The sequence below is a fragment of the Pistacia vera genome, unplaced genomic scaffold, assembly GCF_008641045.1.
Source record: "Pistacia vera cultivar Batoury unplaced genomic scaffold, PisVer_v2 Contig198, whole genome shotgun sequence".
Taxonomy (NCBI): Eukaryota; Viridiplantae; Streptophyta; class Magnoliopsida; order Sapindales; family Anacardiaceae; genus Pistacia; species Pistacia vera.
In genome coordinates this window covers 101,661-128,640 of record NW_022195999.1, presented here as the reverse complement: position 1 = coordinate 128,640, position 26,980 = coordinate 101,661, and the positions used below count along the sequence as shown (strand labels likewise).

Genomic DNA, 26,980 nt, shown 5'->3' with positions numbered 1-26,980 from the left:
AGGCAGGCCCGCCTGACAATTATGCTTGAATATCTCAATTATTAAATAAATAATTAAAAAAAAGATAAAAAGAATCCTTAGATGCCAACCACATATTCTCTTACATACAAATGAATGTTGGCTTTATAGATATATTAAGATTTGTTTGTAACTTATTTATTTATTTATTTATTTTTACTTCATGTATTTATATATTTAAATTAAAAAATTCGTTAAGGTAAGACTCATTACATAAATCTCTTATTTATTGATGTAATTTTCTATAAAATAATGTAGTTTGTGAAGTAAATGTTTATTTTTAAAAAATAAAGATAAAGAGAGTAAAAATAGAAACCTTTAGTGGGTGGTGTTTTGGCATGTAGCAAAAAGATTCCACTTGCATCACAAATCATGCCAGCAAAAACAAGTCAATAAATCATGGGTTTTCATAAAATGGTCTATTCATTGAATTTTTTGTTTTTTGTTTTTTTTTTATATTATAAGATATATTTTCACACATGTGACAAAGTTTTAGTAGATACAATAATTGGCCCAGAAATAAATATTAAAATTGCTCTCATCATTCAATCTATAAAAAGATTATTTTGTTTTTATTCAATTATTTAATTTTTATTTTAACTCTTATACTTCTGTTGGAGATATAGATTTGTAAACTAACTCCACTACACATTTTAATTATAAGATTTAGTTCTACTCATATTAATTAACAATTAATTATTGCATAATTGTGTTCTTGTAGTTTGTTAGAGCTTCATAATCTCTTCAAATCTCAAATTTTTTATTTGTGGGATCAGAAAATTATGGCATTATTTATTATTATTATTTTTTTTTGGAAATTTCCTTTTCTTCTTGAGATTTGATTTGTTTGGTATCAACTACCTAACATTTTCCCTTGCAAATTTCTATTTTTAGTTTTTCAAATCCATTTGTTTAACAATGTGATCAATTGGGTTAGTAGAATTAATTTAATTAATGGATTTTTTTTCCCTATATTGTAATAATCTTCCCGTTTTCTTAATTATTTCAAAGTGTATTGAATTGGATTGAATTTTTAATTTATTTTCTCAATTTAATTAACGTTGTTAGATTTATATAGTTTTGGATTGACCTTGGTCCAATTTAATTAACGTTGTTAGATTTATATAGTTTTGGATTGACCTTGGTCCTTCCAAAAAAAATAATTAAACCAAATATTAAATGAGCTTACAGGGTTCATATCCCTTCACGAACACCTGCTTGACTAAGAACCATCTTTTTTCACATTATGATAATTATAGAATGAAGGTTCCGATTTCGAATCTAGTTTAAAAAAGGCGATTTTTAACCTAATCTACTATTCATTTCAACTACTTGTTGTTGTTTTAAGCCACATTACAATTGTGATTAAATTCCAAGTCACATCTCACCATATCAAATTTGTTTTTAACACTGAATAAACAAATGGGTTGCCAATTGTGACTTTAGTATTAAGGTTTCAAATGATTAATTATGCTATGTACTAAGACAAAAAGACAAAATTTATATTGATTACAATATCAGAAATTTCCTTTTCACATGAATATTAAATTAGATCTAGGTGAAACTTCTTTCATGATTTTCTCAAATATAAAATTTCACATATTTTCTTGTTAATTAACATGTGTTTTTTCCTATTTAAAACATGCTAGAATTGGTCTTTACAATGAAGTAATTTGCAATCCAAAGAATTAGATTTCACTTGTTTATAGATTTATTTAAAAATTAATTATATGGGTATGTGAGAAGGAATAAAATTGAAATAATTGGACTTAATAGAGATAATAATTCAAAAAATAAAATAATAAATTAGGAACTACAAACTATATAGTAAACTATATTTTGACTTTGTTACGAGAATTTTTTTTTTTACTAAATAAAATATCTTAAAAATGACAAAAAATATATATCTAAACGTCTTAATTGTGGAATTTGATGATGAAAAACGTGTCAAATAATTGTGGGTTTTGATTGATAGACTATTTTCATTTAAATTAAGTTTTTATTTTATTTATTTATTTTTATGAGGTTGGTCCCTCGGCCAAGGTTACGTCAATTATATTTTTGGTTATTAATAGGGGAGGAATTAGGTGTATTGATTTTTAAAGAAGTGAGTGAACATCGAATATCGTATACCATATATTTAGTTTTAATGGAATATTCTATAAATCTCTTCAAATTTTACTCATTTTCTCACCCAATCCTTGCCTTTCCCTATTAGAAATTTCTAATTTCAACTTTGATTCTAAAACATTTTCAAAGAAAACACTATAACTGTATTGCATGTTATAGGTCCAGTCATGTAAATTTTATCTGCTTTGTACTCAATTTTAACGAATTTACCTTTGAATTTTACATAATCATCACTTTATACAAAACGTACGGTTAATTGAGAGAACCTAAGATTTATAAGTTGACTTAAGTTCTCATTTGTTAGTGACGTAAGATGTGACAAAACCAATCTTCTAAATTTTTATAGTTAACTTAGTCAGATTGATCTCTTGAAATGATTTGATTTACTTATGACTTTCAAAAGTTTAATTTATATTTGTAAGTAATATTTTAGAAAAAAAAAAAAAATATATCAATGAGAGGCCAGTTGAAGTTTACTCCCATATTATTTGATGTTCGAGTTATTTCATGAACACCTAAATAACCAAAGGTTATTGTTTATTACTTCCCAAAGATTGTATGATTCGTAAGGACTTCAGCTTCAAACTCAAGTGACGGCAAGATATTTTGAATTATATAAAAAAGTAATATTGTTAAAAATAAATAAATTTATTTATTTATATATTTTCACTAATAATACAAAGTAGATTCATTTTGACAAGAGTCCTACCAGCATTAATAGCATTGTCCCTAAAATGCTCACCTTATTATGAATTTTTTTGGGGTACCATCCCTCGCTCTCAAGGGCAAAATCTTCTATGGACAATTGAATAGGGTAGGTTTGCCTTTATGTGGTTGAAAAGGCAATTGAAATGACATTGGTTGTGGCCCTTGTATAGTTTTAATATACAAAATTGTGAGGTTTATATTTCATATAAAAATATTTGATGTAAGATTTTGTCCCAAATACAATAAAATTTGCATTAACCAAACTGACCCTCTTACAACCAATAATATGGACCCAAATATGACCTTATCAAATTGTGTCCTTCATGAAGGTTGGAGGTGCAAGGCTAAATTTAAGTTATAGTCATTTCTCCTAGTCAAATCAAATAATTTATGATAACCCTTCAAATATTTGTATTTTTTCACTTTCTAATTTGGTTTGATTTTCTCCCATTTTTGTTAGGTTGGTTTTAAGAAATGAATCTAATCAATTCGTTGATTTGAAAAATAGCTTGATATAATATCAGATTTGAGCGATCCTTTCAAGGATTCAACTCATAATTGATTTTGAAATGATTGATTTTTTTCTTCTAAAAAAACATTTGATGAATTTATTCATATAAATAAACAGCAAAAATATGAAAAAGCGTCAAAAATAATAAAGATACAAACGTAGTATTGACAAAAGATCTGTAGCGTTCAAATTTATAATAAATTAACTCATCGTTTTCCTATGATTATACGCGTTAAACCTTGTTTGCAAAGAATTCCAACCTCTACATCCCAAGATAAGGTATGTTCATAGATAACGATGGATTAAGTGATAATTAACTTTTTGAGTGCCATAATCAAATAATTAGCCTCTAATCATTCTCCAAAAGTCAAGTACTTTGATGTTCATTACTTAATTGGTATTAAAATCCTTCAATAATCCAAGCTGATAATTTGGTAGTTAAAATGGTATAATCACAGCCCAATTGGACAAATATTAGCTGGAAATGAGCTTATAAATGACTTTAATTTTGGCTGTTATTTACTCCAAAATTTTTATGGGGTTTATGATATGACATTTGCTTAATTGCTTTGATTTTCCTGCTATGATTTGTATTAATTAAGTTCATTTTTCAGTATAATTTAAGATTTTATTTCATTTCAATTCAATGTGAGTCTCTAGATAAAATCATTCAATAATGCTCAACTATATTCTTCATTTATTGTGAATATGCATTGTATAATTAAATTAATGTTTCTTCAGCTAATTTTGTTATTTAGTGTTATTATTTTGTGACAATTTGAATAAATGTAAATTTTTATAATAATAAATTTTTATAATAATTGAGATAAATAAATTAAAAATTATAGCATTGTCAAATGAGCGCCCATGGCCTAATGGATAAGGCGCTTGACTTCTAATCAAGCGATTGTGGGTTCGAGTCCCACTGGGCGTGCTTCTTTTTTTTTCCTTTTTAATTTTTTTTTTTCTGCTTTAAAATTGTTTGTATTATTAAAAGAATACTTCAGAATAATTTCATAAAGAAATATAAAATATGTTTTTCCTTTTTGATAAAAAAAAAAATAGTTAATAATATGCGTATCAAACTTTAAAATTCTTTTTATTTTCAAAAGAAAACTTATAATAAATTCTGTACACTTAAATTGATGTTGTGAATTGGTCAACTTGCGTTAGATTACAATAAAGTAATATATAAATGTCACCAACCAAAAAATAATTACCAACTTTATAATATGAAACTCTTTAGATCCAAATCTTGTTTTAATCTTTTTGCTGTGCTTGATTGATTCATGTCTTTCCATGGCAATAATGGGAAACAGTCTACTTCTAGTTGGCACTAAACAATTGATTTGATTGTAATTAACAGATCCATGTGAGAGAAGAAGACATGTATATATCATCTTTTTCATTTAGAATATTCTTGATTTAGACCTTCATCCCTAACGTTTCACCAAATTGTTTTAGCATTGAATGGTTTGAAAGATGTATAAATACATCCCTTGGACTCTATCGACGATGGCGTTCAACTATTGGGGGTAATAGTCCTTTCGCTTTAAAGTTCTCCATCCAACACGTAGTGATGACAACGATATTCATTATGACCATCCCACGTTGGATATAAATGAGTTAGATCTTGAACTTTATGAGGGTCGACATGAAACATCGTTGGTTATGTTTGATTTTTTTAGTAGTCGGTAAGTGTTTGTCGACCATAAGTGGTATTATTAGAGCACACACTTGTTATTGTAAACTATGTGGGCTTTTTTTCATGAGTTTGATTGATCAGGTCATGTGATAAGGTGGAGGAGAATGTTTAAAGAGAATTTCACGTAAGATAGAACCGGATTTGTTCACGGGCTTGCATATGACAAAAAAATCTAGAATATCGCGGTGATACTACTTCAACCGTATTATGAATCGACAAATCAATTTCTCTTGTAAAATCTTTACAAATAATATGATTAAATTGAATTAGATAGAGGAGAAATAAAATAGCTATTGGTGATTGCTGATGGATATGGGATCCTGAATCAAAGCCTTTTTCAATCCTATTCAAGATGTTTAATGCTTTCTAATAATGCAAAAGAAAAAGGACCACCAATAATTTTGGTGTGTTGCATTATTTTTTTTCTATATTTCAAGCACGTGTGGTTTACATTTAATATTTAGCTTTTGCAACCTGTTGTTTTCTTTAGAAAAAATTATATCAACACTTTGTGGGAAAAAGCAATCAAGAAATTTGTGGTGAGAAATAGATTTATTTGAGGTATTTAAATGGAAATACTACTATTTTAGAATGTTTTTATTTATACATACCCCTTCTTCATCTATTAAACCCCATTTTTAGATACATTTAAAACTTACTAGGCCCCTGAGGTTTAGTTTAAATACCAAGTCCCCCTTGAGGTTTCTAAAATAACAAAATTACCCTATCATTAGTAAACCGTTGATGAGAAAACTTACACTTCTTACTGTTTATTTTAACACCTGAGATTTTTGCTATTTTAGAAACCTAAGGGAAATCTTTTCTATTTAATGGGAAAAAGTATTAACTCTAAAATTTATTCTAAATGAAAAAAAAAATAAAAATATATCTTTCTCGTAGTTTGTGAAGTCCAAAAACACATTTAAGCATTCATTTTTTTAAATGGTGACTAAAGAAGATACTAGAAGTTTACTTTGGTTAGGGCCCTTGAAGATTACTCCAGTAATCAATCTTTTAATCTGTATTATCTTGTTTGGTTCAGCAAGTAAAAAGTTACAGTAATATTTATTACTCAAGTATTAAGAGTGATATAAGGGTTATGTATTATTGACTCAAATGGTAGTATTTTAAGGTATATATATCATCTTTTATTCCAATTTACCTTATTTATAAAAATTTGGACACAAATGCTCATTAATTAATTGGTTTGGACAAAATGCCATAGAATATAATCGTTAAATGACATTTCATTGAATAATATCTAAGTTTTTGTAATTACTATCACGAAACATATTAATTATTTATACAGCTCACACAAACCAAACATAATAATAATTTCCACCCATTAATTTTATGTTACGTATCTCATGATATCCATATTTTTAATAATAAAACATGTCGAAACAAACGCATCAAGAGTAATGTTAAATACTAAAACCCTTTGACATGAGCAAATTTGTTCCATTTGAAATGATTTCTTGAAGCAATTTCACATCCCAAGTTATTGCATCTTGGAACTATCAGACCAGTCATATAATTAATCAAATTCATGCAATTGATTTTAGTCTTTTAATCTAATTTAATTAATATAAAAATTGAAGTACAGCTATATATGTGAAAATGACCGCATCTCAACCAAAAAAAAAAAAAAAAAAAAAAAAAAAAAGGAAGAAAATTGCTTATGCACATAAGTTTCATAACTAAAAGTTTAATTAGCAATATTATTAGTCAAAATAATGTAGTTGGTAAGGTGTTAAATCATTAATTTATTTCCTTTTGGGGTCGTGTAACTTGTTTTTGTGTGCTTTCTTGTCAACACATGTAAAAGGCTTTATTATGCATGAAACTTGGGGGGACCTATTGAGTATTATATTTATTTTTGTTTAGATATTTCACGTAAAATGATTTCTTGAAAATGACCCATTTGAGCTATAAGATAATATATATTCTAATTATTTCCTTCTTTGTATTTTGATTATCATTCAATCATTTGGATTGAAACCACTAAGAGATGTTTTAGGCTTTTTGGGTTGATTTCAAAGCTCAATTGCTTCATGATCCCTTTTAATAATAATAATAATAAAAAGATTGAGTGAGAGAGAGAACCTAATAAATAAACCCTAATCACTATTATTGACAGGTTAAATAATAATGAAAACAAAATTTGGCAACATGTTTGTGCTTTTATGTGTAATAACAATTGTTATATAAACTTGGAGACACTTCTTTTCTCTTATAAAAGAGTTTCTATTTACCTCATGAGGTTTCCTCAGATAACAAAATCTCCCCTTAGATAATCACTTGGCTTGTGGTTCGATGACAAAAACTCAGATTACTTAGAGATTTTGTGTTCGAGTCCTGTCAAGTGGCCACCTACCACATTTGTAATTTACTTGATTAATTAGACTTGTAAGGTGTTCAATGGATCTTGAGAATTAGTCGAGATACGTGCTAGTTGGCCTGAACACCCCGTTCACCAAAAAAAAAAAAAAAAAAAAAAAAAAAAAAAAAAAATTTCTCCCCTTAGATTTCAGAAATAACTAAACTTTCCCCCTCTTGCCACTTTTTCTGTTAGGATTTCTGTTAATTGACCTACACATTCTACACTTAATCTGTTAAAATATATACTTAAACTCAACCAAATACTGATACTAAATTGTTGTTTATGATATCTAAGGGGAAATATTACTACTTTGAAAAACCTTAGGGGGGAAAATGTATTGCACTCCTTATCAAAAAAATGTCAAAGTCATGTTAAAAAAGCAAACATTTCTCGTGGGATTTTGTTGCAATCTTAGATAGTGATTTATGAAAGTGGTGGGTTCTCTTCATAATTGTTACTAAAATGATTGTGCTTTATAATTTTCATTTGATTTTTTTTTTTTTTTTGATATTTTTTTTCTTGCAATACATCTATGTAGGTTGATGTCATAGTGAACTAGACAATTTGTATTATAATAAATAATAAAATAATAATTAAAAAAAGAAAAATATTGTTGGGAAAAAGTGTGGCCTAAAACTTATAGGTGCCATATTTCCATGACTTCAAACCCCACTAGAAGAGTTGGGAAAAAAAAAGAAAAATCAATATAGAAAATGACAAGAAAGAAGATATAGATCTTTCATATCTTCAAGCAATAACTTGGGAATTTTTGTATAAAAATAAATCCTAGTGATATTTATCATTCAAGAGGGCTTCAAAGGCGACATAATTTTTCTATATATATATAAATATATTTTGCAAAATAAAATATGTGTGTTTGCCTCTGTTAACAGGAAATTTTATGTTAAATTGAATTGAATCTTAAAAAAAAAAAAAAAAAAAAAAAACAAACAAACAAAGAACCACATGTAAAAATCAATGAAGTTTCTTTATTTATACTTTAAATGCGTAGCAATTTCTTGCTGATACAATGCAGCCCTTTTGCTAGAACAAAACTCAATCCTACCACCTTCTATTTTTGACAGTTTGATTGGAAAATGGAAAAAAAAATCAGCCAGCATCCTACTCATTATACTGCTAAGAAGGTTAAAAAATTGTGGTCTGAACTCTGAAGGTGCAAGGACTTGAAGTTTAATCTTTCGCGACATCTCATCTGATATGATGATATTGACTGGTAAACAAACTTGAACGTGGTGTTTGCCTTGTTATGATCGGTATCCGTATCCTGATTACATGCAACAGAATGTGGTTAATCAATCAACTATATTGCTGTTTAATATTTCGAGTCATAATAGGATGATGATGTTGTAGAGAGATGTTGGTGCAAACCTGAGTTGTCCATGGGGTTTCCTGCAGCTACAGGTTCAGGTTCCTTGATGTCAACAACTACAGCATCTGATGTGAGGAAAGTCTTCGCGACAGAAGCTGCGTGTTCCACGCAGCATCTTACCACCTGTAGTTTAAGACCATGAAATTGTTTGATTGACATCAGATGTCTAACTTAACAGGCTACCAAACATAAAGAAATAGTTAATATATGCAAAAGTAATTGCGTTTTATTGAAGTACCGTCTCTATTTATGCAGTACCACAAAACAGAAGAAACATCGGATTAGAAGGGGGCAAAGAAAGAGCTAGAAGTGGCCTATATTACTACTGAAAACGAAGCAACTTGAGGAACCCTTATACATGATGCAGTTTATGCACATGTTGGTCAATTCTATCATAATCGAGATCTATAGTATTCCAGCAATGTTATGCTCCTACCAAAAATCCACACTGAACATAAAGTCATATAATCAACCGTAAACCTGGGGCTCAAGATCCTCGATTCTGCTCATGCTAAAAGGCATGAACTATGTTAATCATAACCATTAATGCATCACTTTTTTCCTATATAAATCTGATATTCCAAAGAATTTCAGTCACCTTTTTGGATCAATGATACCAGCAACCATCAGATCCTCATATTTTCCAGTGGCAGCATTGTAACCATGCTTAGGGTTGTCACTGGATAGCACCTGAAATGAGAAAAAAAACATTTAGAAGATAACATAATTTAACCATAAACCTTATCCAACAGATAAACGAATTAATGTATAGCCACTTGAATTGCTTGCCTTTTCAATCACAACGCTTCCATTGACCCCTGCATTCTTGGCAATTAACTTCATAGGGTAGCTCAATGCCCTTTTAACAATATCTGCTCCGACCTGAGAGTTATTCATGGAAAATCAAATTAAGGATCATACAATAAAATAACAAACAAATGAAAGAGACTCAGAGTAAGCATTAAGAACCTTTTGCTCATCATTGTCGAGACTTTGTTTAATGGCATCAACTTTTGCTGCCAGCCGCAGCAGGGTGCATCCACCACCAACTACAATACCTTCCTCCACAGCTGCCTGGAAAAGATTGTCTATTCTAATAGAGCTTGACTTCAAATATAATGTCAGAAGATACAAAAGTAAAAATAACCACAAACAGTATAATACCTTTGTTGCATTAAGAGCATCTTCTACTCTCAATTTCTTTTCTTTAAGTTCTGTTTCCGTTTGAGCTCCAACCTTGGTTTGCAACATGTAAATTATATCAATTAAAAAAATGGAAATGGTATTCTACAAATTAACAAAATCAGCCAGAATCTGTATTCTGTAGAAGCAAGCAAGGAATTACCTGAATAACAGCAACACCACCTGAAAGTTTTGCAATCCTTTCATTAAGCTTCTCCTTTTCATAGTCCTGCTCTGCTGCCTGCATCACGATACGTTAACAGCAGAAAGTGGTTCCCCAAATGGAGAAGGTAAAGTAATGGAAGAAGTTAGCTAAGACATACCTCAAGAAGGTTCCTAATTTGTGAAACTCTTCTGTTTACTGCATCTTGGGTGCTGCCATCACCTACAATTGTTGTTGTTTCCTTGGTAAGCACTACTTTAGCAGCGTGTCCAAGGACTTCTTTCTCAGCTTTATCCAGTGATAGTCCAACCTCATCTCTTATTACAGTTCCTGAATACACCATATAAAGTCAATATCTTCTGTTCTTTCTGATAAAAATGTTATCTCATAAAACTTTATGGGAGATGAAGAAGCAGATGAAAGTTCTAAATTTCACTGTCAGAAGATATGAGACTAACCGCTAGTCAGGATTGCAATATCGTCAAGATATTGGCTTTTGCGCTCTCCAAATCCAGGGGCTTTAAGTGCAGCAATCTTCAATGATCCTCTGAGCTTGTTCACAACAAGAGTAGCAAGAGCTTCCTGCTCAATGTCTTCGGCAATAATCACAATTGGGTAGCTGCCTTTAATAGCATCTTCCAGAACATGAATAAGATCTCTTGCATTTGTTATCTTTTTGTCAACCAGAAGCAACTAAATAAACAACATCCAACTATCAGTAGAATCTAAAAGAGGTAACCCCTTAGGAAATACAGTGAAATGGAAGATCTAGATTTGGAGATGATACTGCAACATACCTTACAATTTTCATATTCAACTGCCATTTTCTCACTGTCTGTGACAAAGTAAGGAGAGATGTAACCACGGTCAAAATGCATCCCTTCCACAACATACAAGTTACTGTCCGAACTGCTTCCTTCCTCAAGAGTCACCACACCTTTCCTCCCCACTTTACTCATGGCTTCAGCTATCATATTTCCTATTTCATAGTTGTTTCCCGCACTCACAGCAGCAACATCTGCTAGTTCACTGTCCTCCACCTGCAAAACATATCCACGGAAAATGTGCCATCCTGATTTAGTAAGTGAACCTTGCAAAGTAACAAGTAGGTTCAAAAGCCAAATCAGCGTAGTCTATCAATGGGGTTTGGGTAAAAATAAAACAGAAGCATCCAGACCCAAGCTGTCATAACCAGGTTGAAGCATGTACTAGCTTACCTCTTTTGACATTAATTTGAGATCAGCGACAAGAGCTTTAGTGGTTTTCTCAATGCCCCTAGTAATTTGAATTGGATTTGCACCAGCTGCTACCACCTGCATGATACAGAACCAAATAAGCAACGTGAATTCAACTCTAATAATTGATCTTGACATAACTGTTAATATCAATCCATGCTGTTATATATGTAAATGTAAATTACCAACCTTAACACCTTCAGTAATCAAACCTTGTGCCAGAACAACAGAAGTGGTTGTTCCATCGCCAGCCAAATCGTTGGTCTTTTAAGCAGCCTGTCTAACCAATCTAGCACCTATGTTCTCCACAGGGTCCTCCAATTCAACCTAAAATTCCACCATATTATTAAAAGTCGACATGTGAGTGTAACCCTGCTGGGCCTAACAGATGCATACCTCCTTAAAACCAGATTAACTTAAGGTTCAAAAATCAAAACACATGAGAATTTATGGAAAAGGGAACCACTAAAAAGGTGCTTCCTAAATGACAAAACTGAAATAGTAGAGAGATGAATTATTAAAGCCAAATTCTTCTTTTATTGCTTCGATAAATGGAATGGTGGCTATGGACTGATAGAGTTACTTATTGTAAGTATACCTCTTTCGCAACAGTCACACCATCATTAACAATTTTTGGGGATCCATACTTGCTCTCTAAAACAACATTCCTCCCTTTCGGACCAAGAGTGACACCCACTAAATCTGCAAGCTTGTTAACACCTGCCTGAAATGAAAGAACTAGTAAAGTAATGATTGAACAAATTGATTCTTCTCTGCGAATTATCGCAACTACCAACTGCTAACTTACTTGTAGCTTCTTAATGGCATCACCATCCTGGTTAAAGTGCAGTTCCTTAGCCATGCTAACCTTGAGGGACCACCTTTTCTGCAGATTTACACTTTCTTCTACCAACAAAGGCACTTGAAGACATGGAAGCCAACGATGACAATCTACTCGAAGAACTCAAAATCTATCATCCATTCTGCACGGCAAGGAGATGCAAGGGATGCAACAGAGGATGTGGCAGTAAAAGATGATGCCATTTTCTTCTAGAACCAGTAAACTCAATAATTAAAAGGGGTTAAACAATTCTTACAACAATGTTACACAATCCCAATGCCGCAAACTGTAAGCCAATAAATTTCATTGAGCACAAAATCAGAAACATTGTCACAGAAATCGTTTATCGAAATCTTCCATGTTGAAATTAAAAACATTTAACCCTTCAAACCGAAAACCAATACATTTTTTCCCATATTTTCCCAGCAAACAAACACATTCCAATTATCACTCTATCACAAGAGAATAAAATCCCATTGACTAACACAGCAAGTTGAGTTAGTTAAAATGAGTTTTGTCTCACTATCAACCAAAAGACATAAAAGTTGAAAAGTTTCTTTTCTTATCGCCAGTTTGACTACATACAAAGCAAAAACAAAACGCATAAAGGAATTACAAAGAAAGAAAGTTGAAGGGAGTTTACCTGAGAAATATGTTGGGGGTTAAGGAGGGTTTGAGGGGATAAGGTTTGAGTTCGAAGTTAACTCTTCACAGTTATGCGCAAACTGAAGAGATTGTAGTTAACAGGTAGTTTCACTTTTATGTATGGACAAGATAACAAAATATAATAATATTTTAATAAATCGGAAGGATTTTTTTTTTTCTACAATTAAATGATAAGTAATATCACTTATTATCTGAAAGTACTTTAGGAAAACAAATATTTGCCTCAGCATTTTAGAGAAAAGATAGAATACCAAAAGTGTACCCGATTTATGTATCGAATGACAGACAAAATCTTGACTATGATTAATATTAACTTATAATAAATTAACAATCATTTTTGTCACGTCATTCGGTGCATACCGTTGTAATTGTAACATACTCTTTTTAGAAATTAGTTGAAATGTGGATAGGTAATCATTTTTGGCCCATCAAATGATAAGTACAATAATGCATATTGACCCCAATCATTCCTAGACTACATAACACTTTTTTTTTTTTTTTTTTAAATCAAGAAATTGGGATGCTTAGCGTGTTTTAACGAATCCTTGGAGGAGACTAGTGCAGTAAACCCTACCATCACGACCTCCCACTTAAATTATGGATGTTATATAGGAATCAAAATTGAGCCATGCGATCTATCCATAGTATCCCAAATTCGTCCTAATTATCTGAACAATTCAGTAGTGTCTATAACACTATTTATATATTATTGTAGACCTTTTTTTTCTATATAATTTAATATGGTGTTCTTTATAAATCACTGATAAGGTAGATTGAAATGGGTTCTGGTAGAATATTCATCCACATCGAATAAAAATGGAATCTCGAAGCGCCAGACGGTAGTTATCTTTTTGTAGACTTATCTTAAGGTTTCTCTTTTCATTTATGGTTCTTATAAAACCATTCATTTTCAAAGCAGAAGTGAAAACAGAAAGGTATACTATGCAGTTTCGGCGGTAAAAGATTCTTCTCAAAACCAGCTGACTGGGTCCTGAGGAATCTAAATGGCAAATCTGGATAGAAAAAGGATCTTCAAAGACAGCTCATAAACAATTCATGCCTTACTGTATGCCATTCCAAGGTTGTCTTGTTCACTTTGTACCACCAGAAGTCGTTTTTCCTAACAAGCCTGGCTACCATTTCAGAAGATGGATGCCACCTGTTTTTCTTTCTATAGCTGTTATAGCTTCAACTTCTTACAAAAGCTAGAGCTTTGTTTACTGACAGGAATTGAAGCCGCAAGAATTATGAATGTGTGAAGAAGAAGTTCCTGGAAAGAACCTAATAATAACATGACACGTATTACATGAGGAAAGTAGAAAGTTGACTATAAAGTAGAGTCAATCAAGTTTTGTAGGATAACAGCTCATCAATGGATTGATAGCAATAGTATATATATGTAATAACTCTAACATTACTTCACATCACAAAATTTGTACAATATTTTCTGGATTTCAAGAGATTTGAAGCATTTGAAGCAAGAAGTTAAGAAAGGGACATGGATTCAAGGCTTTTCGAGGCAGTTGCAACAATGATAGAGATGCCTTGACAATTTAGTTCAAGACAACGAAGGAATTCTGGAACAGAGAACTGATTATCACTTGAACACCGTGCTGCACCTTGCCTCACGGTTCAGGCACTTCGAATTGGTGAAGGACATCATTGAGTTGCATCCTGAAATGGTTGAAACTGTGAACAAGAAGCTTGAGACTCCACTGCATGAAGCTTGTCGACAAGGTAGAGCAGATGCGGTAATGCTGCTCCTGGAGACAAAGCCTGGGTAACTACTAAGCTTAACTATGAAATGAAGTGCATTTTTCATAGCTTGCAGACAGGGGCATCTTGATGTGGTGAAGCTCATGATGAATCAATCTTGGCTGATGGACTTTGAAGAAGATGGGATTGATCTAACTGCCTACATGTTGCCACAGCAATGGGGCACACAGGTAATAACTGTATTCTTTTACTCTAGAACAAAAGTTGGAGCTGATCAACTTGTTTTTCTGAACTCATTTAAGTGCGTTATATGCAGAATTGTTCAGAACATATTGGAGGTGCGGCCAAATTTTGCTCGAAAGAGCACAAGAGGATATTCTCCGTTGCACTGTGCTGTAGCAGAGGATACTTGGAGATAACAAGATTGTTTTTGAGGCTTGACCAAGACCTTGCTCTGCAATACAATGACAAAGGTTATACCCCATTGCACTTGGCAGCCATACATGGCAAAGTTCCAATCCTTGAAGAATTCATGTTAAGTTCTCCCATCCTTCCAGTACTGACAAAGAGGAGGAAACAGTGTGTCATCTTGCTGTAAGATTCAACCAATATGATGCACTTGTATGTCTGGCAAATTTTCTCATATCATCTGATCTTCTCCTCAAGAAAGATCAATGTGGCAACACCATATTACATCTTGCAGTCTCTAGAGGAAACTACCAAGTAAGAATTTAACTTAAATTGTTTCAGGATTTCAGATAAAGAACAAAACATTTTGCGTTTTGATTTAATTAATATCTAATGATGTTTTATCTTGAAATGATTTCAGTTAGCCATGTACATTGTGAATACAACAAAGAGATTCTAAACTGCCGCAATAATAAAGGACATACGGTACTTGAAATTCTTGAACTGTCTCCAGGTAATGCAGAAAGCAAGCAGTTAAAGAAGCCGTAAAGGCAGCTGCTGGTAAAAGAACCGAGTTGTTGCTCTTTTCAGGGGCAAAGAAACTAATGCTCGACACAGACACTTGAAAACTCAAAGATATACTTGAGACAAAAAACAGGAGCCTTCTTCAATATCTGATTGATATAGGCAACGGTTGTGAGCTGCCCTTAGACTTCAAACTCGGCTACCAGCAGAGGTTGTGCCTACACCAAGCTCAAGCATGTCAGCAAAATCTAGGAAGGATTCAGGGAGTGTCTAATAAAAGAAAATATGATAGTCATGACAGTAGCCGAATAAAACTACAGAGCCAGAAGGAAAAACTGGATATGCTTCTCCCGGCCTCGACAAGCGCCATCAGAATCTTGTGGTTTCTTGCCACACCAAGCATGGAACCAATGTCAACAGGATTTACTTGAGGCTCACCCTTTGAGAAACCAGAAATTCAAGATGACAAGCCATTAGAACCAGTGTCCTTAACAGAGCAAAGGATTTGTGCGATCTGAAAGAATTCAGGACGCGCTAAGAGATATACACAGGAGAGAATTGAATAACTTTCCAAAAGTCGCAATAAAAAGCAAAAGCAATATGAGATATACAGAGAGGCTCTACAAAATGCCAGGAACACAATTATAATGGTGGCAATTTTGATTGCACAGTTACTTTTACTGCGGCACAACCTCCTGGTGGGGTCTTCCAAGAGGGGCCTGAAGGAAAATCCACGTTGGCAGAACAACAGCTTTTAAGGTCTTTACAGTAAGCAACAACATTGCATTTTTCACATCTTTGTGTATTGTTGTTGTCTTAGTTAGCATCATCCCCTTCAAGAAAACAAATGATGAAAATGTTGGTGATTACTCACAAGGTCATGTGGGTGGCTGTGTCGTTCATGGCTATGCTTACATTGCTGCAACATGGTGGACCATGCCACATTGTAGAGAATCAGGAGGATGTTTGAAGTTTACTGGCTATCAGTGCTGGGACCGTAGGAGTGTTCTTGTATCTGGCAATTGCGCTGACAAGACATTGGTTAAGGAAGTTGAAGTGGAGGGAAGAGAAAGAGTAAGAGGAGGAGAAAAACTGCAACCATTCAAGATAAAGCTCAGTCAAACATGACAGAACTAATGCTGAAGGAGAAATCCATTCAGAATCACATCTCAGATGTTGACAGTTCCACCTCATTAGGATATCATGCATATTGAAAATTTAAATCCACAAAGATAATGTCAAGTCTTTCTTTTCTTTTTAATGGAGAAGGGCGAATATCGTGTATCAAACATATAAATACTTCTGTAACTGCTTGCCAATATTTACGAGCAAAACATTTCAGAATTAGATTCTTTCAGTTCTTCAATATTGCCTAGAATTTAGCTACAGGATGTTAACGAAATTGAAAAAGTTTAAAAGAATAAAATAACGCTAGAGCAAAATGTTAAACTTAGAGGCTAGTGGCTTAAAGTTCCACTCTTAAGTGTTCAGTCAGAGCTAATGACAAATGAAGCATGAAAAATGCAAGTTGCAAATCTTGACATTTATCACATTAAGTTTTCATTCACCATTCGGTTATAGAATTAGCTTTTCAATAAAAATTCAAGTCGAAAATTCCTCTAGATATTTACGTATACAAGTAGAGAGAAATTTGTTGCAAGTAACATAGTAACAAATCATTAAGAAAAATATCTTGCTTCCAGAGTTAATCAATACTATAAATAAACAATTACTACAATAGAAAGAAACAGCAACTTACATGCCTCTAAAAGCAAGCACATATCAGCATAATGCACTTGAGCATTATTGAATAATTAACCAGTCAAAATCTTCTGTTATATGTTTTCAACTAGCATAAATAAAGAGAAAGAATAGAGAGAAGGTACCAAGCATAACTAACTGGTATATGATTGTGGTTTGCTTCCTGGCACTGTTCTCAATTGTAAGTACCATCATTTAGAACGAAATCTGTAAACCTAATCACATTTCCCCCTATGACGTGCAGTATCTGCAGTGAGACGAGAAATATTTGTTTAGGGGCTGAAAGTTTAAGCTTTGAATATAAAGTTCCATGTCTTAATAACGACAATTGCACTTAAAAACTAAATCAGACAATATAATTGTGAAAAGGGGTTTGCAACTTAAGGACGGAGGTTATGTTATATATTCCACGGCACATTGCTCTGTCTATCTTGTGCAGCATGATAACGACTCTGTAGATGAAATTTGATGCTTGGTTTTCAATAAGTAACCCTGTCTCGAAATTATGAGGAGAGAAAGATGAACTCAGATATTTTGATTGATAAACTTTCCAATTTCAACTGGTTCACAAGAACTTAAATACGTTAGCCTGAAACTTTTGGACGAAAATAAAGAATTGAAGTGTGGACTGGACTTGCGAAAGCATTTCAGCCCATCAAATGATTAGGTGATTTTGAGACTATTTCGGCTTGCAAAAACAATCCAAGCAATTTCTTAACTCTTCAAATACTCCTTCACATATGATTCATATAATAATAAGGTGTTTTCTGATAATTATCAATTTCTGTATTGTTAATCATTCACTATGTCTTTAGAGTGTTGTTCCTGTCCTTACAAAAAATATTGCTTCTTCACACTGCAAGAATTAATTTGTTAAGAAGAAAGGTTCCAGGAAATAACCTAATGAATTCCATGAAGAATCAAAGAAGAGGATACTTTCAGTCAAAGTTGAGTATAAGTACACCTCATCAATGGATGAATAAGAACACAAAAAGAGGAATTAACACTGTGATAACTTCTTCAACATTACTTCACTTTACAAGATTTGTACAGTTTCTTGAATATTTAGTAGCAGAGGCAATTAAAAAGAAGGAATGGATTCAAGGCTTTCCAGGAAATTGCCAACAATGATAGAGGTTTCTTTGACAATTCTGTTAAGACAAAGATTCTGGTACACACACACACAGGAAAAAAAAAAAAAAAAAAAATTCTGATTATCACTTGAACGGTGTTGTACCATGCCTCAAGGTTCAGGCGCTTCAAATTGTTGCAACTGAACAGAAGCTTGAGACTCCATTGCACGAAGCTTGTCATAAGGGAAAGCAAATGTGGTAATGCTGCTCTTGGAGACTAATCCAGGATGCCACAAAGCTTAACTATGAAAATGGAGGTGCAATTTCCATTGCCTGGTAAAAAATGGCATTTGATGTGGTGAAGCTCATGATGAATCAATCCTTGTTGATGGATCTTAAAAAGGATGAGGAGATTTAACTGTCTATATGTTGCCACAACAAGGGGAACACAAGTAAAAATCAAATCTCATTCTAAAGTCTAGAGAAACATGGTTATAACGCAGAAGTTGTCAGAGCATATTGGAGGTGCTGCTAAAAAACCAACAAGACTGGATATTCTCTCCATTGCACTGTGCCTGTAGCAGAGGACTCTTGAAGATAACTAGATTGTTTAGTTCACCAAGACTTGCTCTGAAATACAATGAGAAAGGTTACACCCTATTGCACTTTGCAGCCATCATGGCAAAGTTCAATCCTTGATGATTTCTTGTTAAGTTCTCCGCCTTAAGGAGTACCTAACATGAGAGAGAAACTGTGTCATTTTGCTGTAAAATTTAGTGGAAAGTTTCAAGACTGCAAATAAAGAACAAAATGGTTTGCGCTCGCATTGATTTTAATTGTACTATCTGAAGATGTCTATTTCAAATTAATTAGTTAGCAGTATAATTTTTGATAACAACAGAGAACATCAATTGCTGCTATTGTGAGGGACATACGGTGCTAGAAGTGATGCAGAAAGCAACCAGTTCAAGAAGTCTTAAAACAGCTGCTTGTAAACAAAGCACAGAATTGTTAATTCGATCACCAGTGGTCTCAGAATACATTCTCAATAGCTGATACTTCAAAACTCCAAAGGATTGATATGGGCAACAGTGTGACTGCCCTTAGACTTCCAACTTTGCCAGCAGGCAGAAGTTGTGCCTACATCAAGCTCAAGAATGTCAGCAAAATCTAGTAAAAGACTCCAGGGAGTGTCAAATTAAATAAAAATATGATAGTCATGACAGTACCATAAAAAAACCACAGATCCAGAAGCAAAAACAGGATATGCGCCCCACCTGGCCTGACACAAGCAGTCAACAATGTTTTGGTTTCTTGCCTACATCAATCATGGAACAATGTGAACAGAGGATTTACTTGAGCTTCCATCCCTACAAAAACCAGAAATTTAAGGCAATAAGCAATTAGAATCAGTCACCTGACAGAAGCAAAAGATTTGTGCAATCTGAAAGAATCAGGACCCTGAGTGATAGACACAGAGAGAACTGAACGAAATTTTCAAAATTTGCCAGAGAAAGCAAAGGCAATATGAGATATACAAAGAGCGCTTCAAAATGCCCAGAGCTCAATTATAATGGTGGCAAGTTTGATTGTCGCAGTTACTTTTACTGCTGGCATAAACCTTCCTGTGCAGCCTTCCAGGAGGGTGGTTGAAAAGGAATTCAACGTTGCAGAACAACGGCTTTTAAGTTCTTTACAGTAAGAAACAACATTGCATTTTTCACATCCTCCTGCATTGTCATTGTTCTGCTCAGCATTATCCCCTTTCAAGGAAAACAAATATAAATGGTGATGATTACTCACAAGGTCATGTGAGTGGCTGAATCATTCGTGGCTACTTCTTCCGTGCTGCGACATGGGAAAACTTCACATTTTTCAGGATCAGGATGGATAATTAAGGTTCTAATGGCTATCAGTGCTGGGACTGTCGTAACCATGTTCGTGTATTTGGGACTTCTTTTGTAAGAAGCCTAATCATCTTCCTCTGCTGTTGTGCATAAACTACACGAGACAAAAAAAAAAAAAAAAAATTTTTTAGGGCTAAAGTTGAAGCGTTGAAAATAAAGTCGAGGTCCTAATATTATAATTGCAGTTAATAACTAAAACAGATAATAATCTATGAAAAGTGGGTTTGCAACCCTAAAGAAGTAAGTACAGAGGTTCTGTTGTTTTTCAAGGTGATTGCCTCTGTCAATCTTGCCCGCATGATAAGAGCTCTGTAGATAAAATTGGATGCTTGGTTTAAATAGGAAACTATTTGTAAAGCCAAAAAAGAAAAATAAAATACAAAGAATGAAGTAAAAAGAACCTCAAAATGCCAAGCTCCTGTCATACATGGTCTTATGATCTTCATTCGTCGAGAATATTTAATGACATATAAACCTTGGTTCACTGCATCAAAACTAAATTATGGACATTATGAAGCTTCAAGTTCCCTGTTGTAACTGCTTTTGACTGGTCTGAAAATCCAGGTTGTTATTTTGAGATGACTGCAAGTACATTATCCAGAGAAAAATTAGGTAAAAGGAAGTTACAGAGAACTAAACCAGACCTCAAAATATGTAATTGCATAAATGACTTCAAATCTTTTTTTATCTTCCGGCTTGTCACATTTTGATCTTCTATCCGTTGTAGACCACAAACATTATAGCACTTCAACAACTTAAATATGTGCTGCTGAATGAGTCTATCCAGTAACATTAATCAAGATTGTTAGCATTGAAATCTGGAGTGATAAAAAGTATGCATAAATTGGAGACCATGGTCCAATGTAATACCTGCATGGTTTCTGAGTGTCCTATGGAGAAGGCACCCTGACAGTATTGTCAGCATTAGTTGTACGAGAAGAATATAGTCCTGATTGATTCTTCTTTTCCTTCTTCCATCCTTCTAATCTCATCATTGGAGATATTTCAATTTTGAGAAAAAGAATAACTGATGAAGATAATACTATCAAACTTCCCAAGACCTTATCATTCTCTTCGATAGATGGCAGAATCCAGCCACTCTCTCAAGCAAGCCACAAAGCATTAAAGCCAATACTTGAACAAGTAAATTTGTGCCTTTGAAATGAATCTAAAACTGTAACATATTTAGTGATAATTACAATTAAATTCGAAATGACAGAAATATTTGATAATGCCTATCATCAAAAAATTTACCTTTCAAGAGAGGTATAAAAAACAAAAAGAAAATAGAAATATAGATATCAGGGAAGGACTAAAGAATATATGGAAAGGAATGGCCAATCACCTGGTTTCATTTAGACATGCATCGCCCCAGAAAAGTCATGGATGCTTGTGAATACCAAATTTCTTTTAACCTGTACCAATTGAACATATATAATCAACAATCGACCACATAAACTTCAAATTCGAAATAGTAATAAAGTTTCTAGCAGAATTAATCATACCCGCAAACTAGCATTTTCAATAAGTAAATTAAAATAAAAGAAATTGAAGGTTTGAATATTAATCCAGAAATTCAAAAGATAAGTTTGTACTATTGCTCCAAACACTAATGCAACATGTAATTTGATTAAACAAAGACAATATATACATAAGTAATTACCTTTGGCTGTGGTTGATAGTTACTGCCACCGTTTGTCCCATTTATAACCAATTTCAATGTCTTGGGCCGTCCTCTCCTATTCCTCAAAGTATCGATCTTCTAGAATACGAGAAAAATAGATTTTCAATTCCTTGAGTGTCGTCCTCTGGAGAAGGCTGTCTGGGAGTGCCTTAGCAAGCAAGGGCATGAATCTAATATGTTCTTCTTCTTCTCCCTTCTTTGTATTATCGTAAGTCCACTCTTCCCATTTGGCTAAATAAAAAATTGGAGTTGTTTCATTTGGGAAGAAACCAGAGCATGAAGATGATGAGAGGCTCCGTTTCAATTCCCCAAAATTCACTATCCAATTTGTCCATCCTGGATAGTTCTTCAAGGGATGGTAATTTCCCAAGGGTAAGGCTTCGTTTGGCTCAAGTATGGAAATCTACTTTAGTATACCCATAAAGTTAAATAGTAAATATCAAAGCTACAATATTATTCAATTTTTTTAAACTTCTAAATTTATTAATTAATTAAATACCCTAAATATTTTTTAAATTATAAAAACCCCTAAACCCACATTATACAGATTCCACACCACTGTCGAAAGTTGGCCTGAATCTATGGTAGGAAGCACACTACCAGTGGATCTTGCCGAAAGTGTGCCGATCTAGCTTTTCTGACCAGATCCACGTGGATCTGACGAAAAATGCCAGATTTAAGACCAAAGATCTGGACGTGCTGTAACCTGTCGTCAACAACGCCAAATAGGTCATCGTGACCATCAACGACGGCCGTATCTTGTTCGTCATTGATGAAGATCTACAGCTAGATCTAGCCGTGATCTAGCCTTGCTACTAGATCCGTGATCGGCCGAAAAAGGCATATCGAAGCACGACCGGTAAGATCAGCGGTCATATGTCGTACGGCGACTCGGCACCCTTCGGCGGTGGTGGCCGGTGTCCGTATTGATGGGTGGGTTAGGGGTGTTTTTGTTAATTTTAATATTTATATAGGGGTGTTTTGTAAAAAAATAAACATAGGGGGTATTTAAATTGTAAATATACATTGTAATACCTCCATCAACTTTTTTTTTTTTAAATTTTCTAAAACGTAAAAATATGAACCAAACGGAGCCTTACAATTTGAGCAAGGAAAAGTGCTTTGCTGTCATGATGAACATCACCACCTAATTCCTCCATCCCTTTGGCCGAAAGACATGCACCCACCCATACTTTGTCAGAAAGAATGTGATACCCAAAAAGTAAGGAATGACAAACAGCCACTCTCCGTTAGAATCTGTTAGTGAATTCCGTTTGAAGAAGGACAGAGTGGTAATTTTGGGCCACTTTCCTCTCTTTTTCTTTCCTTTTATTTTCTTCACATTTTTCTTTTTACTGTTGTGCCACTCCAAGAAGAAGCAGAATTTCCCCCTCTTTTCTCCTTTCTCTCTTTTTTTTTTTTTTTTCTTTCTTCCTCTTCTCTTCAATTTTTTCTTTCTTTGAAGATCTGCCAGCCGCTTCTCCTTTTTCTTCTTTTGCGGATCTGGCCAGTATTCAGCCATTTCTTTTTGCGGTGATATGAAAAACTACGACTGAGTTGCCTAGGTATTTACTCTTAATTTTTTAATTAACCTCTCTTTCACATCATATGTCGAATACATCTCAAGATTAAAACTCTTTCTAGAGAATTCAAGGTTGCAAAGCTTTGTATGCATTATTCACAACAATTCCAAAAAGCTCTTCATCCCAAACATGAGCAAGAAAAACGTTAAGCAAATGTGTGGTGAAGAGAGATAAAAAGATGCCGTCTGTAGTTTTGAATACAGATTGAAATGATGTGTAGACATGTACAGGCATTTAAGTGTAGTAAGAATAAAAAAAGAGATAAGTGAACAAAGTTTTGAAGAAAGTTTTGATTTGCGATTCACAGACGGTAGAGAGAGGGTTTTGATATTGTAGTCTAACTAACTTTAATAAGTTATCCGATGGTGGTGATAGAGATGAATTTGATATGGAGGAAGACTTCTTGGTGGATTGGCCACTGGTGGTGGAGGAGAGGAATTGTTGGTGGAGTAAATACTGGTGGTGGTGGAGGTGAACTCCTTGGTGTATTTGGAGGCGGCACGTAGTAGAAACATTCGAAAAGAAAAGAAAGAAGAAAAGAGAGGAAGTGGCCTCTTTAGAAATGCAAAATTACCACATTTCCTTCTTCAAAGGAATTCACTAACAATTCTGACGGAAAAGGGTTGTTTGTCATTTCCAAACTTTTTGAGACCAAGTGGTCTTTACCGAAAACTATGGTGGGTGTATGTCGTTCAGCCCCATCCCTTTGGAATGTAAAGTGGTGAATGTGTCTCCTTATTATCAAATGCTCAAATTTACTAACTTTTCTATCCCTTTAACTAGAGAATAAAGTCTACAAAACACAAATGTAGCCTATAATATTTTGTGACTAATATCTAAGGCTTCGTTTGGTCATTATTCATAGTTTTTAAAATAATCTTTTGAAAAAAGTTAAATTGGAGCGGGTATTACGATGTGGATTTGAAATTAACGAAAGTATCATTATGTTTGTTCATTTACTAAACACCCCAAATAAAATATTAAAAGTTAACAAAAACACCTCAACCCACCCATTAATACGGACAACTGGCCACCACTGCTGGGGGTGGCCGGAGGTGTTGCAATTTTAAAAAAATATTTGGGGGTGTTTAGTTAAAATAACAAATTTAGGAGGTTTAAAAGAAATTAAAAAATATAGAATAATATTTGGGAATAATAACATTTTAATGTTAACTTTTTTGGGAAAATAATAATAGTATTCCCAAAAGCGAACAAACGAAGCCTAAGATATCTTAAATGTATAAAATAAAATTTTATTTTAAGAATAATGATGATGGGGAATAACATAAGTGAAGGAAATTAAGTGAAACATTTTAAAAAATAGAATAAAGGGCATTTATGAAATTTATGGGTGACATAAAAAAAGAAAAAAATTAATTAAAACTTTGAAATGGATTGTAGTAGGAAATGCAGCTCTTTAGCCCATTAGCCGGGCACCAATAGCACCATCTATTCAAATTGTGTAATGTGTACCACTTGATTTTTTATAAATTTGGATCAAAATTCTCACCTGAAGAATCTGAAAAAAAAAAAAAAAAAAAAACAAAAAAAAAACAATTACTACCAAATTTCTAACGTAAAATCCTAAAAGAATAAATAAATTGTCTTATAGTGGATTCTTCAAGTTAGAAATCCTAATTGATTACAATTCGAAGAAATATTCTTCAAGTTTCTAAAAATACTTAAAAATCAGCTAAATTACATATAAGAGCCCAACTAGAGCTATAGCTTGTTTGTTGTTGGACTCCTTGTCTTAACAATTCATCCTTTCGAAGCACACTGTAACATTAAATTAAATACAATTATTATAATAAGATTACAAAATAATTCCTCCTATACTAAATTAATAACAGTTCTAAATTTATTTTCATAAGCAAACTTTTCTGATAACTACTTACTTTTAAGCAACCTGTATAACCATTTGAATCCAATGATCAATTATCTACTGGTGTCATCCACAGTTTATATAACAAAGACTTGTCACTAATAACTTCTCTTTATCTCTTATGTAATCAAAGTTGTGGATGGAAATCAATGATTATTTAATAAGTTATAAGATAAAAAAATGTTTTAGTATACGTGACATTTAGTGAGAAAGTTTATGTAAAAAGAACCTCATTTTGCCATGTTCCTGTTGCACGTCTTCGGACCTTGATTCCTTGAGAATGCTGCATGACATATTAAACTTGCTTCATCCTTTGAAATGGAAATATCCAAATCAGTTTATTATCAACAACGAAATAACTACCAAGAGCGAGTCTGACACCACTAATCTGCAAGCTGGTTAACACCTGCCTGAAATGAAAGAACTAGTAAGGTTATGATTAAACAAGTTGATTCTTCTCTGCGAATTACCGAAACTACTCACTGCAATTACTTCGCTTTTAATAGCATCGCCATCCTGGTTAAAGTGCAGTACTTCCTTGGCCATTGTAACCTTGAGGGACTGCCTTTTCTGCAGATTACATCCTTTCTTCTACCCACAAAGGCACTTGAAGATATGGAAGCCAACGACGACAATCTACTCGAAGAACTCAAAAACTATTTCCGTTCTGCCACGGCAAGGAGATGAAAAGGGATGAACCAATTTGGTGGAATTGGAAATGCATTAGATCCGGTCCGAAGATATGCTGCATGTATAGTTCTCGTGAGATATAGATAGGGATTGGGTTCGGCTGAATGTGAGAGTGAGACACTTTTAAATATCTCAAATTCTGTGCATGTAAATTATTGAGTTCTATTATATAATGTTTTGATGAAAATTGTTAGTTAATTGTGATATTTGTTAAATCTAGCTTGCATGTCTCGGCTGAATGATTTTTGGATGTGTTGCACTGGATCTGCCTCTAAAGAATGTGATACATGCTGTAGGGTTACTACATTCATATATGGACATTACATTTGAGATGCTGGGAAATTTTACTTAAAAATTGAAACATGTCATTTTATTAGATATATTGGCGTGCACTTGGAATGTGATAGTCCTGTATTGGAACTTCTTGTCTTGGTTTTGAATGCTGAAATTGGGGTGTGAGGATAGTGTTTAATATGTGATGACGTTGAAGATGGATTATGTGATGCGGATTTTTTTTTTTTTTTTCTTTTAATGGGATTGTGTGGGTTTGCCAAACTGGAATGGTCACGGTTATATCGAAATGAAACTTTCCGAACGAATATTTATTTTGTCCATAATATTTATATTATGGAAAACCACTTTATAGTCATAATGGTAGAGCTAACTAATTTTATTATTATAGAAAGAAACTTTACGAACGAATTATTATTTTGTGTACATATACATTTATATTATAGTAAAACCTCTCCATAGTCATAATGGTAGGACTAACTAATTTATTACTATATAAGAGAGTATTAATTAATAGAGTGTTAA

At 33.2% G+C, this 26,980-nt stretch overlaps 1 long non-coding RNA gene, 1 other non-coding gene and 1 pseudogene across 13 annotated transcripts in view; 1 reads left to right on the top strand and 2 right to left on the bottom strand.

Moving 5' to 3' along the window:
- Nucleotides 1–4,228: 4,228 nt before the first annotated feature.
- TRNAR-UCU lies at nt 4,229–4,301 on the top strand. The gene has a single exon. It is a non-coding gene; the product is annotated as a tRNA-Arg (tRNA).
- Nucleotides 4,302–8,444: 4,143 nt separating this feature from the next.
- Nucleotides 8,445–12,984, bottom strand: LOC116128206 (annotated as a pseudogene).
- A 3,058-nt stretch (nt 12,985–16,042) lies between these two features.
- The window catches only part of LOC116128207, a 46,202-nt gene continuing 35,264 nt past the window's right edge, over nt 16,043–26,980 (bottom strand). For 11 of the 12 annotated variants that reach the window (XR_004127710.1, XR_004127711.1, XR_004127718.1 and 8 more), the window contains one exon: nt 16,043–16,095. This is a non-coding gene — a long non-coding RNA (uncharacterized LOC116128207). Of the gene's footprint in view, nt 16,096–17,788; nt 17,835–26,980 lie in introns of those variants that run through there. The other variant, XR_004127715.1, reaches the window with a different exon arrangement.